Source organism: Microtus pennsylvanicus, chromosome 1, assembly GCF_037038515.1.
Source record: "Microtus pennsylvanicus isolate mMicPen1 chromosome 1, mMicPen1.hap1, whole genome shotgun sequence".
Taxonomy (NCBI): Eukaryota; Metazoa; Chordata; class Mammalia; order Rodentia; family Cricetidae; genus Microtus; species Microtus pennsylvanicus.
In genome coordinates this window covers 128,659,263-128,667,802 of record NC_134579.1, presented here as the reverse complement: position 1 = coordinate 128,667,802, position 8,540 = coordinate 128,659,263, and the positions used below count along the sequence as shown (strand labels likewise).

Below are 8,540 nucleotides of genomic sequence, written 5' to 3'. Positions count from 1 at the left end.
CAAACCTATGGGACACAATGAAAGCAGTGCTAAGAGGAAAGTTCATAGCACTAAGTGCCCACTTAAAGAAAACGGAGAAAGCATACATCGGGGACTTAACAGCACACCTGAAAGCTTTAGAAAAAAAAAGAAGAAGAAGAAGCAGACGTGCCCAGGAGGAGCAGAAGACTGGAAATAATCAAACTGAGGGCGGAAATCAACAAAATAGAAACACAGAAAACAGTCCAAAGAATCAATGAAACAAAAAGTTGGATCTTGGAGATAATCAACAAGATCGACAAACCCCTATCCAAACTAATTAAACAACAGAGAGAGAACACGCAAATAAATAAGATCAGAAATGAAAAGGGGGACATAACCACAGACACAGAGGAAATTCAGAGAATCATTAGATCTTACTACAAAAGCCTGTATGCCACAAAACTGGAAAATACGAAAGAAATGAACAGTTTTTTAGATAAGTACCACATACCAAAGCTAAACCAAGACCAGGTGAACGATCTAAATAGACCTGTTAGTCGCGAAGAACTACAAACTGTTATCAAAAATCTCCCTTCCAAAAAAAGCCCAGGTCCAGATGGTTTCAATGCAGAATTCTACCAGAACTTCCAAGAAGAGCTAATACCTATACTCCTTAATGTATTTCACAATCTAGAAACAGAAGAGTCATTGCCAAATTCCTTTTATGAAGCTACAGTTACCCTGATACCAAAACCATACAAAGACCCAACCAAGAAAGAGAATTACAGACCTATCTTGCTCATGAATATCAAGGCAAAAATTCTCAACAAAATACTGGCAAACCGAATCCAAGAACACATTAGAAAAATTATCCATTATGATCAAGTAGGCTTCATCCCAGAGATGCAGGGCTGGTTCAACATACGCAAATCTATCAATGTAATCCACCATATAAATAAACTGAAAGAAGAAAACCATATGATCATTTCATTAGATGCTGAAAAAGCATTCGACAAAATTCAACACCCCTTTAAGATAAAGGTCTTGGAGAGATTAGGGATACAAGGGTCATACCTAAATATAATAAAAGCTATTTACAGCAAGCCGACAGCTAACATCAAATTAAATGGAGAAAAACTCAAAGCCATCCCACTAAAATCAGGAACTCGACAAGGATGTCCACTCTCTCCATACCTCTTCAATATAGTGCTTGAAGTTCTAGCAATAGCAATAAGACAACATAAGGGGATCAAGGGGATTCGTATTGGAAAGGAAGAAGTTAAGCTTTCGTTATTTGTAGATGATATGATAGTGTACATGAGCGACCCCAAAAACTCCAGCAAAGAACTCCTACAGCTGATAAACACCTTTAGTAGCGTAGCAGGATACAAGATCAATTCCAAAAAATCAGTTGCCCTCCTATACACAAAGGATAAGGAAGCAGAGAGGGTAATCAGAGAAGCATCACCTTTCACGATAGCCACAAATAACATAAAATATCTTTGGGTAACTCTGACCAAGGAAGTGAAAGATCTATATGACAAGAACTTTAAGTCTTTGAAGAAAGAAATTGAAGCGGACACCAGAAAATGGAAGGATCTCCCCTGCTCTTGGATTGGGAGGATCAACATAGTAAAAATGGCAATTCTACCAAAAGCAATCTATAGATTCAATGCAATCCCCATCAAACTCCCATCAAAATTCTTCACAGAGCTGGAGAAGACAATAATCAACTTTATATGGAAAAACAAAAAACCCAGGATAGCCAAAACAATCCTATACAATAAAGGATCATCTGGAGGCATTACCATCCCTGACTTCAAACTCTATTACAGAGCTACAGTATTAACAACAGCTTGGTATTGGCATAAAAACAGAGAAGTCGACCAATGGAATCGAATAGAAGGCCCTGACATTAACCCACAAACATATGAACACCTGATTTTCGATAAAGGAGCTAAAAGTATTCAATGGAAAAAAGAGAGCATCTTCAACAAATTGTGCTGGCAAAACTGGATGTCATCTGTAGAAGAATGAAATTAGATCCATATCTATCGCCATGCACAAAACTCAAGTCCAAATGGATTAAAGACCTCAATATCAGTCTGAACACGCTGAACCTGATAAAAGAGAAAGTGGGAAGTACTCTACAACACATGGGCACAGGAGACCACTTACTACATATAACCCCAGCAGCACAGACATTAAGGGCATCATTGAATAAATGGGACCTCCTGAGACTGAGAGGCTTCTGTAAAGAAAAGGACACTGTCACTAAGACACAAAGGCAACCCACTGACTGGAAGAAGATCTTCACCAACCCTGCAACAGACAAAGGTCTGATCTCCAAAATATATAAAGAACTCAAGAAACTAGACTTTAAAATGCTAGTTAACCCAATTAGAAAATGGGGCACTGAACTGAACAGAGAATTCTCAACAGAAGAAGTTCAAATGGCCAAAAGACACTTAAGGTCATGCTCAACTTCCTTAGCAATCAGGGAAATGCAAATCAAAACAACTTTGAGATACCCATCTTACACCTGTCAGAATGGCTAAAATCAAAAACAACAATGATAGCCTTTGCTGGAGAGGTTGTGGAGGAAGGGGTACACTCATCCATTGCTGGTGGGAATACAAACTTGTGCAACCACTATCGAAAGCAGTGTGGCAGTTTCTCAAGAAATTTGGGATCAACCTACCCCAGGACCCAGCAATACCACTCTTGGGAATATACCCAAGAGATGCCCTATCATACTACAAAAGTATTTGTTCAACTATGTTCATAGCAGCATTATTTGTAATAGCCAGAACCTGGAAACAACCTAGATGCCCTTCCACAGAAGAATGGATGAAGAAAGTGTGGAATATATACACATTAGAGTACTACTCAGTGGTAAAAAACAATGACTTCTTGAATTTTGCATGCAAATGGATAGAAATAGAAAACATTATCCTGAGTGAGGTAACCCAGACCCAAAAAGATGAACATGGGATGTACTCACTCATAATTGGTTTTTAGCCATAAATATAGGACAGTGAGCCTATATTTCGCGATCCTAGAGAAGCTAAATAAGAAGGTGAACACAAAGAAAAACATATAGTTATCCCACTGGATATTGGAAGTAGTCAAGATTGCTGGGCAAAAATTTGGGAACTGGGGGGGGGGAGGTATGGGGGAGCGGGGAGAGAAAAGTGAGAAGGGGAGGATATGGAGAACTTAGGGGAGTGGGATGGTTGGGATATGGGAGCAGGGAAGTATATATCTTAATTAAGGGAGCCATTTTAGGGTTGGCAAGAGCCTTGACTCTAGAGGGGTTCCCAGGTGTTCAGAGAGATGTCCCCAGCTAGGTCCTTGGGCAGCTGAGGAGAGAGAGCCTGAAATGGCCTGATCCTATAGCCGTACTAACGGATATCTTGCATATCACCATAGAACCTTCATCTGGCGATGGATGGAGATAGACACAGAGACCCACAATGGAGCAATGGACTGAGCTCCCAAGGTCCAAATGAGGACCAGGAGGAGGGAGAACATGAGCAAGGAAGTCAAGACCGCAAGGGGGGGGGGCACCCACCCACTGAGACAGTGGGGCTGATCTATTAGGAGCTCACCAAGGCCAGCTGGACTGACTGAAAATGCATGGGATAAAACCGGACTCACTGAATATGGTGGACAACGAGGGCTGCTGATAAGCCAAGGACAATGGCACTGAGTTTTGACCTACTGCATGTACTGGCTTTGTGGGAGCCTAGCCGGTTTGGATACTCACCTTCCTAGACCAGGATGGAGGGGGAGAGGACCTTGGACTGCCCACAGGGCAGGGAACCCTCACTGCTCTTTGGACTGGAGAAGGAGGGGAGGAGAGTGGGGAGTGGGGGGAGGGGGAGGGAAAAGGGAGGCGGGGAGGAGGTGGAAATTTTTAATTAAAAAAATTTAATAAAAAAAGTTGAGTATTTAAATATATTTTTAGTTTAGCTTTTTTCTGTTTTAATGAAAGCAATGTTTTAAATAGAAATAATCAATAAAAATGAAAAAAAGACTAGACATGTCTCATAACAATCTTTCTTCTTATTCTAAACCTGGTTAAAAGCTTTACACATAGATCCTTACTACCGAGCGCAACCTCAGTGTAAAAGGAACCAGACCTATCTACTTTACTTGATTGATAGGTGAAATCTTAGCTTTTTAACACTTGTCCATTAATATATTTTGGTTTGGTAAAATAACTTTCTTTTAGACACAGAATAGACAAGAAAACAATCACAAGTGTATATTTCTGACCCTTTTCTTCATTGATTATGTATATAGAGTATTGTATTTGCTTTTGAAATAGCTTCGTGTTAAGATTTCATTGAATTTGAACTACTTTATACAAACACTAAATTGCAAGATGCAGTTTAAACAAAAAAGAAAAGGAAATTTCTACCTCCTCCCCTCCTTCCACTTCCCTCCCTCTCCAGTCCAAGGAGCAGTCAGGGTTCCCTACCCTATGGGAAGTCCAAGGTCCTCCCCGGTCCCCCCAGGTCCAGGAAGGTGAGCATCCAAACAGACTAGGCTCCCACAAAGCCCGTCCATGCAGTAGAATCAAAACCCAGTGCCATTGTCCTTAGCTTCTCAGTCAGCCTCCACCGCCAGCCACAGAGAGTCCGGTTTGACCACATGGAACTAGCTCTTGTAGCCCAGGCTGTCCTCGAACTCACAGAGATCCGCCTGCCTCTGCCTTCCTCCTGAGTGCTGGAATTAAAGGTGTGCGCCACCAGGGCCCAGTTTAGGAATGCTGTTTTTATGTATATAAAAGGTGTTATAAAGGAATCCATGGCTAAAGTTAGGGAAGAACTGGTTAGACAGGAAAAGGATCACAAGGCCAGTCAAGGGTGATTCAAATCCTGGTTTAATTCATCATCCTGGCACACCTCCTTAATTTCCACCATCTCCACCCTGCTGCGTCCACTCCTTATTCTGGTTATGCTACTGACTTTCAGGCCTTGTATTTTTTTTTATTGATTTTTATTAAGTTCTACATTTTTCTCTGCCCCCCTCTCTTCCTTTCCCCTCCCCTTCAACCCTCTCCCATGGGCCCTATGCTCCCAATCTACTCAAAAGATCTTGTCTTTTTCTACTTCCCTTGTAGATTAGATCCATGTATGTCTCTCTTAGAGTCCTCATTGTTGTCTAAGTTCTCTAGGATTGTGATTTGTAGGCTAGTTTTCTTTATGTTTAAAAACCACTTATGAATGAGTACATTGGGCCTTGTATTTTAAACAATTAATATAGTTTGTAAAAGAGAGACTGGGGGAAATTCAAATCCAGTATCCGTCCCTCCCCCAGGAGCCTGGGGAAACCATAGAGCTTGAGAGAATCCCATGATGGGAACTCTCAGGAACCAGACCCCATCTTAAAGATGGGGCTTCTTTTATTTTACTCTGTGTAGCTTTGGAGCCTGTCCTGGAACTTGCTCTGTAGACTGGGCTGGCCTCAAATCACAGAGATCTACCTGCCTCCAAGTGCTGGGATTAAAGGCAGATATCTCTTAAGGCAAATGATGACCTAGAACTGACCTCAGCTCCAGGAATGTGCTGCAAAGGCCAATTAAGGTGTGAGATAGTAAAATTTAACGAGGACCAGATGTCTCCGAAAACCTGCCCTGGCAGAAACCTTGTCAGTGATTTGTTTCTTTGTTAGGGTGTTTGAGCCCAAAAACTGACCAATGGTTTCAGAAATTTTCTTATTCTGTATTCCCACTGCCCAATCCTAAATCATAGAGATATGTACTTCCTTAACTGCAGCACTTCCCCCTTATTTTTTAAAAAAGAAAACAAAATTTTTTCATTTTACATAGTAACTCCAGTTCCCACTCTCTCCCCTCCTCTCATTCCCTCCACCTTTCCCCCACTCCACCCCCCATCCACTCTCCAGAAGGCTCCAAGGAAGGACCAAGGCCCTCCCCATTATATCCAAGTTGAGCAAGGCATTCATCCAAAGAGAATGGGTTCCAAAAAGCCAGTACAAGCAGCAGGGACAAATCCTGGTCTTACTGCCAGTGGCCCCAGTCTACCCCAGTCATACAAGTGCCACCCACATTCAGAGGGTCTAGCTTGGTCCTATGCTGGTTCCTTCCCTGTCTGGCCAGAGTTGGTGAGCTCCCATTAGCTCAGGTAAGCCATTTTCAATGGGTGTACCCATCATGATCTTGACCTCTTTGCTCATATCCTCACTCCTCCTACTCTTCAACTGGATATTTTGATTGAGGGAGCCATTATGGGGCTAGCAAGAAACCTGGCACTAAAGAAATGCCCAGGAATCCACAAGGATGACTCCAGATAAGACCCTAAGCAATGGTGGAGAGGGTGCCTGAACTGGCCTTGCCCTGTAGTCAAAATTGACGACTATCTTAAATGTCACCATTTGATGTGGAGACAAGGGCAGAGACCTGCAGCAGAGCACCAGGCTGAGCTCCTACAGCACTTCCCCTTTAAAAGCTGATCTCTTCCTGAGCTGGTGGCCGACCCTACTGCCTTCTTACCCATTGTGTTGGTGTGCTGGAGGCTTGTAGTCCAGGTTTAAGCTTGCTAAATAAAGACCCTTTTACATTTACATTGGAAACTGGCTTCATAGATTTATTTTGGGGTTCCAAAACGTGGGCACAACAGTACGTGAATCCTAAATATTGGGCTCTGAGTTATTTATACTGTTAACTTTTGCTTTGCTCAGAATGTGACTGTGCTCTGGTTCTTCCATCTTGAAGTAAAAAAGTGCTTTTGCAGAAGCCCACAGTTAAGAGATTTTAAAGCTTTGTTAAAAAGAGATCTTGGGAGTTTTACAGAGAATTTGGATTTTGTTGTTGCTGTTGTTATTGTCTTGTTTTTTGAGACAGATTTCTCTGTGCACCTCTGGCTGTCCTGGAACTCCCTCAGTAGACCAGGCTGGCATCAACCTCACAAAGATCTGCCTGCCTCTGCCTCCCTCCGATGGGCTTAAGGGTGCACTACCACCGCCTATTGAGACTGCTTATTTTTGAAGAGACAACTTTTAACGGGTTTTAATTTGTAAGGCTGTGGGAATTTCTAAGTCTGTAAAATATCTTATATTGTGATATCTTTATTAACGTGTTCATCTTAAGGATGAACAGTGATGCATTTGTGTGTCGAGTTGACAAGAAGTCAGCTGTACTGGCTGGTTTTATGTGAACTTGACACAAGCTAGAAGCATCAAAAAGGGAGCCCTCAAATAAAAAAAAAATTGGATCCATAAGATCCAGCTGTGCATTTTCATTATTGATAGGGGAAGGCTTAGCACATTGTGGGTGGGGCGATCTCTGGGCTGGTGGATCTGGGTTCTATAAGCAGGCTCATCTGTGGATTGTGCTGGCACACACCTTTAACCCCACACTAGAGAGGCAGAGGTAGGTGGATCTTTGTGAATTCAGGGCCAGCCTGGTCTACAGAGCGAGTTCCAGAACAACCAAGGCTACCTCCATAGTCTCTACCATAAGTTCCTGCCATTTGAGTTCCTGTCCCTACTTCCTTTGATGAACAATGTTATAAGCCAAACAAACCCTTTCCTCCCTAAGGTGCTTTGGTCATGAGAGTCAACACAGCAATAGAAACCCTAAAACACCTTATCACCAATGCTATGTAGGTGGTACTGGGGCCAGTGCCATTTAAAGCCAGAACCTCTCCTCCTGCCTCTTGCAGTTGACTCTCCAGCCAACCCTGACTGAATACTAGAAGGGACATCCCCAATTCATACTGATGGCTGGTGTCCAAGTAGTCGTATCTGCATGGGTGCCAAACCAGAACGGGCAGGGAGCAGCAACATGAATGAAAATAAGCACCATGTGACTGGCACAGGAGCCACACGGACAACAATATGGGGATTTGGTCAGGAACAACCTATACTGACAGTTGGGCAGCATTCAAAGGCCTGACTTTATGATGACCCAGTGGTAAAGGAAAAGCCATCAGGTGATTGGGCAACCACTTGAAGGGCAACAGTGGGCAGGAGAAAATTAAGAGCTGGAGTCCCTGGTAGTTTATGTACAACATCTACCTTCTGAGACCCCCCAGGGAAATGAGAAACATACCTTTACCAAGGCAAGAGCCACAGGAGCCAGCATAGGATGTGATGGAAAACACCAAATGCTGGCATACTGGTAAAACCCTCCAACATTCAACACGCTATCCAGTCCTGTGAGGCTTGCTCCCAGTTTTGGCCCCTGTGCATAGATGCAATGGCAGAATCCATGTGTGAGATCTGCCTGATAAGGGACTGCCAGTCAGTGAGTGTGTCCTCACTTGTGTAGACACCACCACAGGCCTTTCGCTGCAAGCAAGCAACATGTGAGGTGGCCCTAAAGAGCCTGACCCAACTAGATGTTATACACATTGCCCACAGAGAGGGACGACTCACAACTGTAGTCACTAACATGGGGTAGCTGCCTTCCAGGAGATTCCTCTGCCTCCTCCTGGGCAGCTTGCTCACTCCCATACCTTCCGTTCTATGTGATCCACAGAAGCTTGGCCTCAGGAAGTTCTGGGCATCCCACAGAGCTTCCAGGGTCCTCTTGCTGATCCCAACCA

At 43.3% G+C, this 8,540-nt stretch overlaps 1 long non-coding RNA gene across 1 annotated transcript; it reads right to left on the bottom strand.

The window, feature by feature from the left end:
• Window positions 1-810: 810 nt before the first annotated feature.
• Window positions 811-8,169, bottom strand: LOC142856539 (uncharacterized). Its single transcript, XR_012911654.1, has 3 exons — window positions 8,045-8,169; window positions 2,966-3,028; window positions 811-921 (listed from the first exon to the last, which is right to left on the bottom strand). It is a non-coding gene; the product is annotated as an uncharacterized LOC142856539 (long non-coding RNA).
• Window positions 8,170-8,540: the final 371 nt, after the last annotated feature.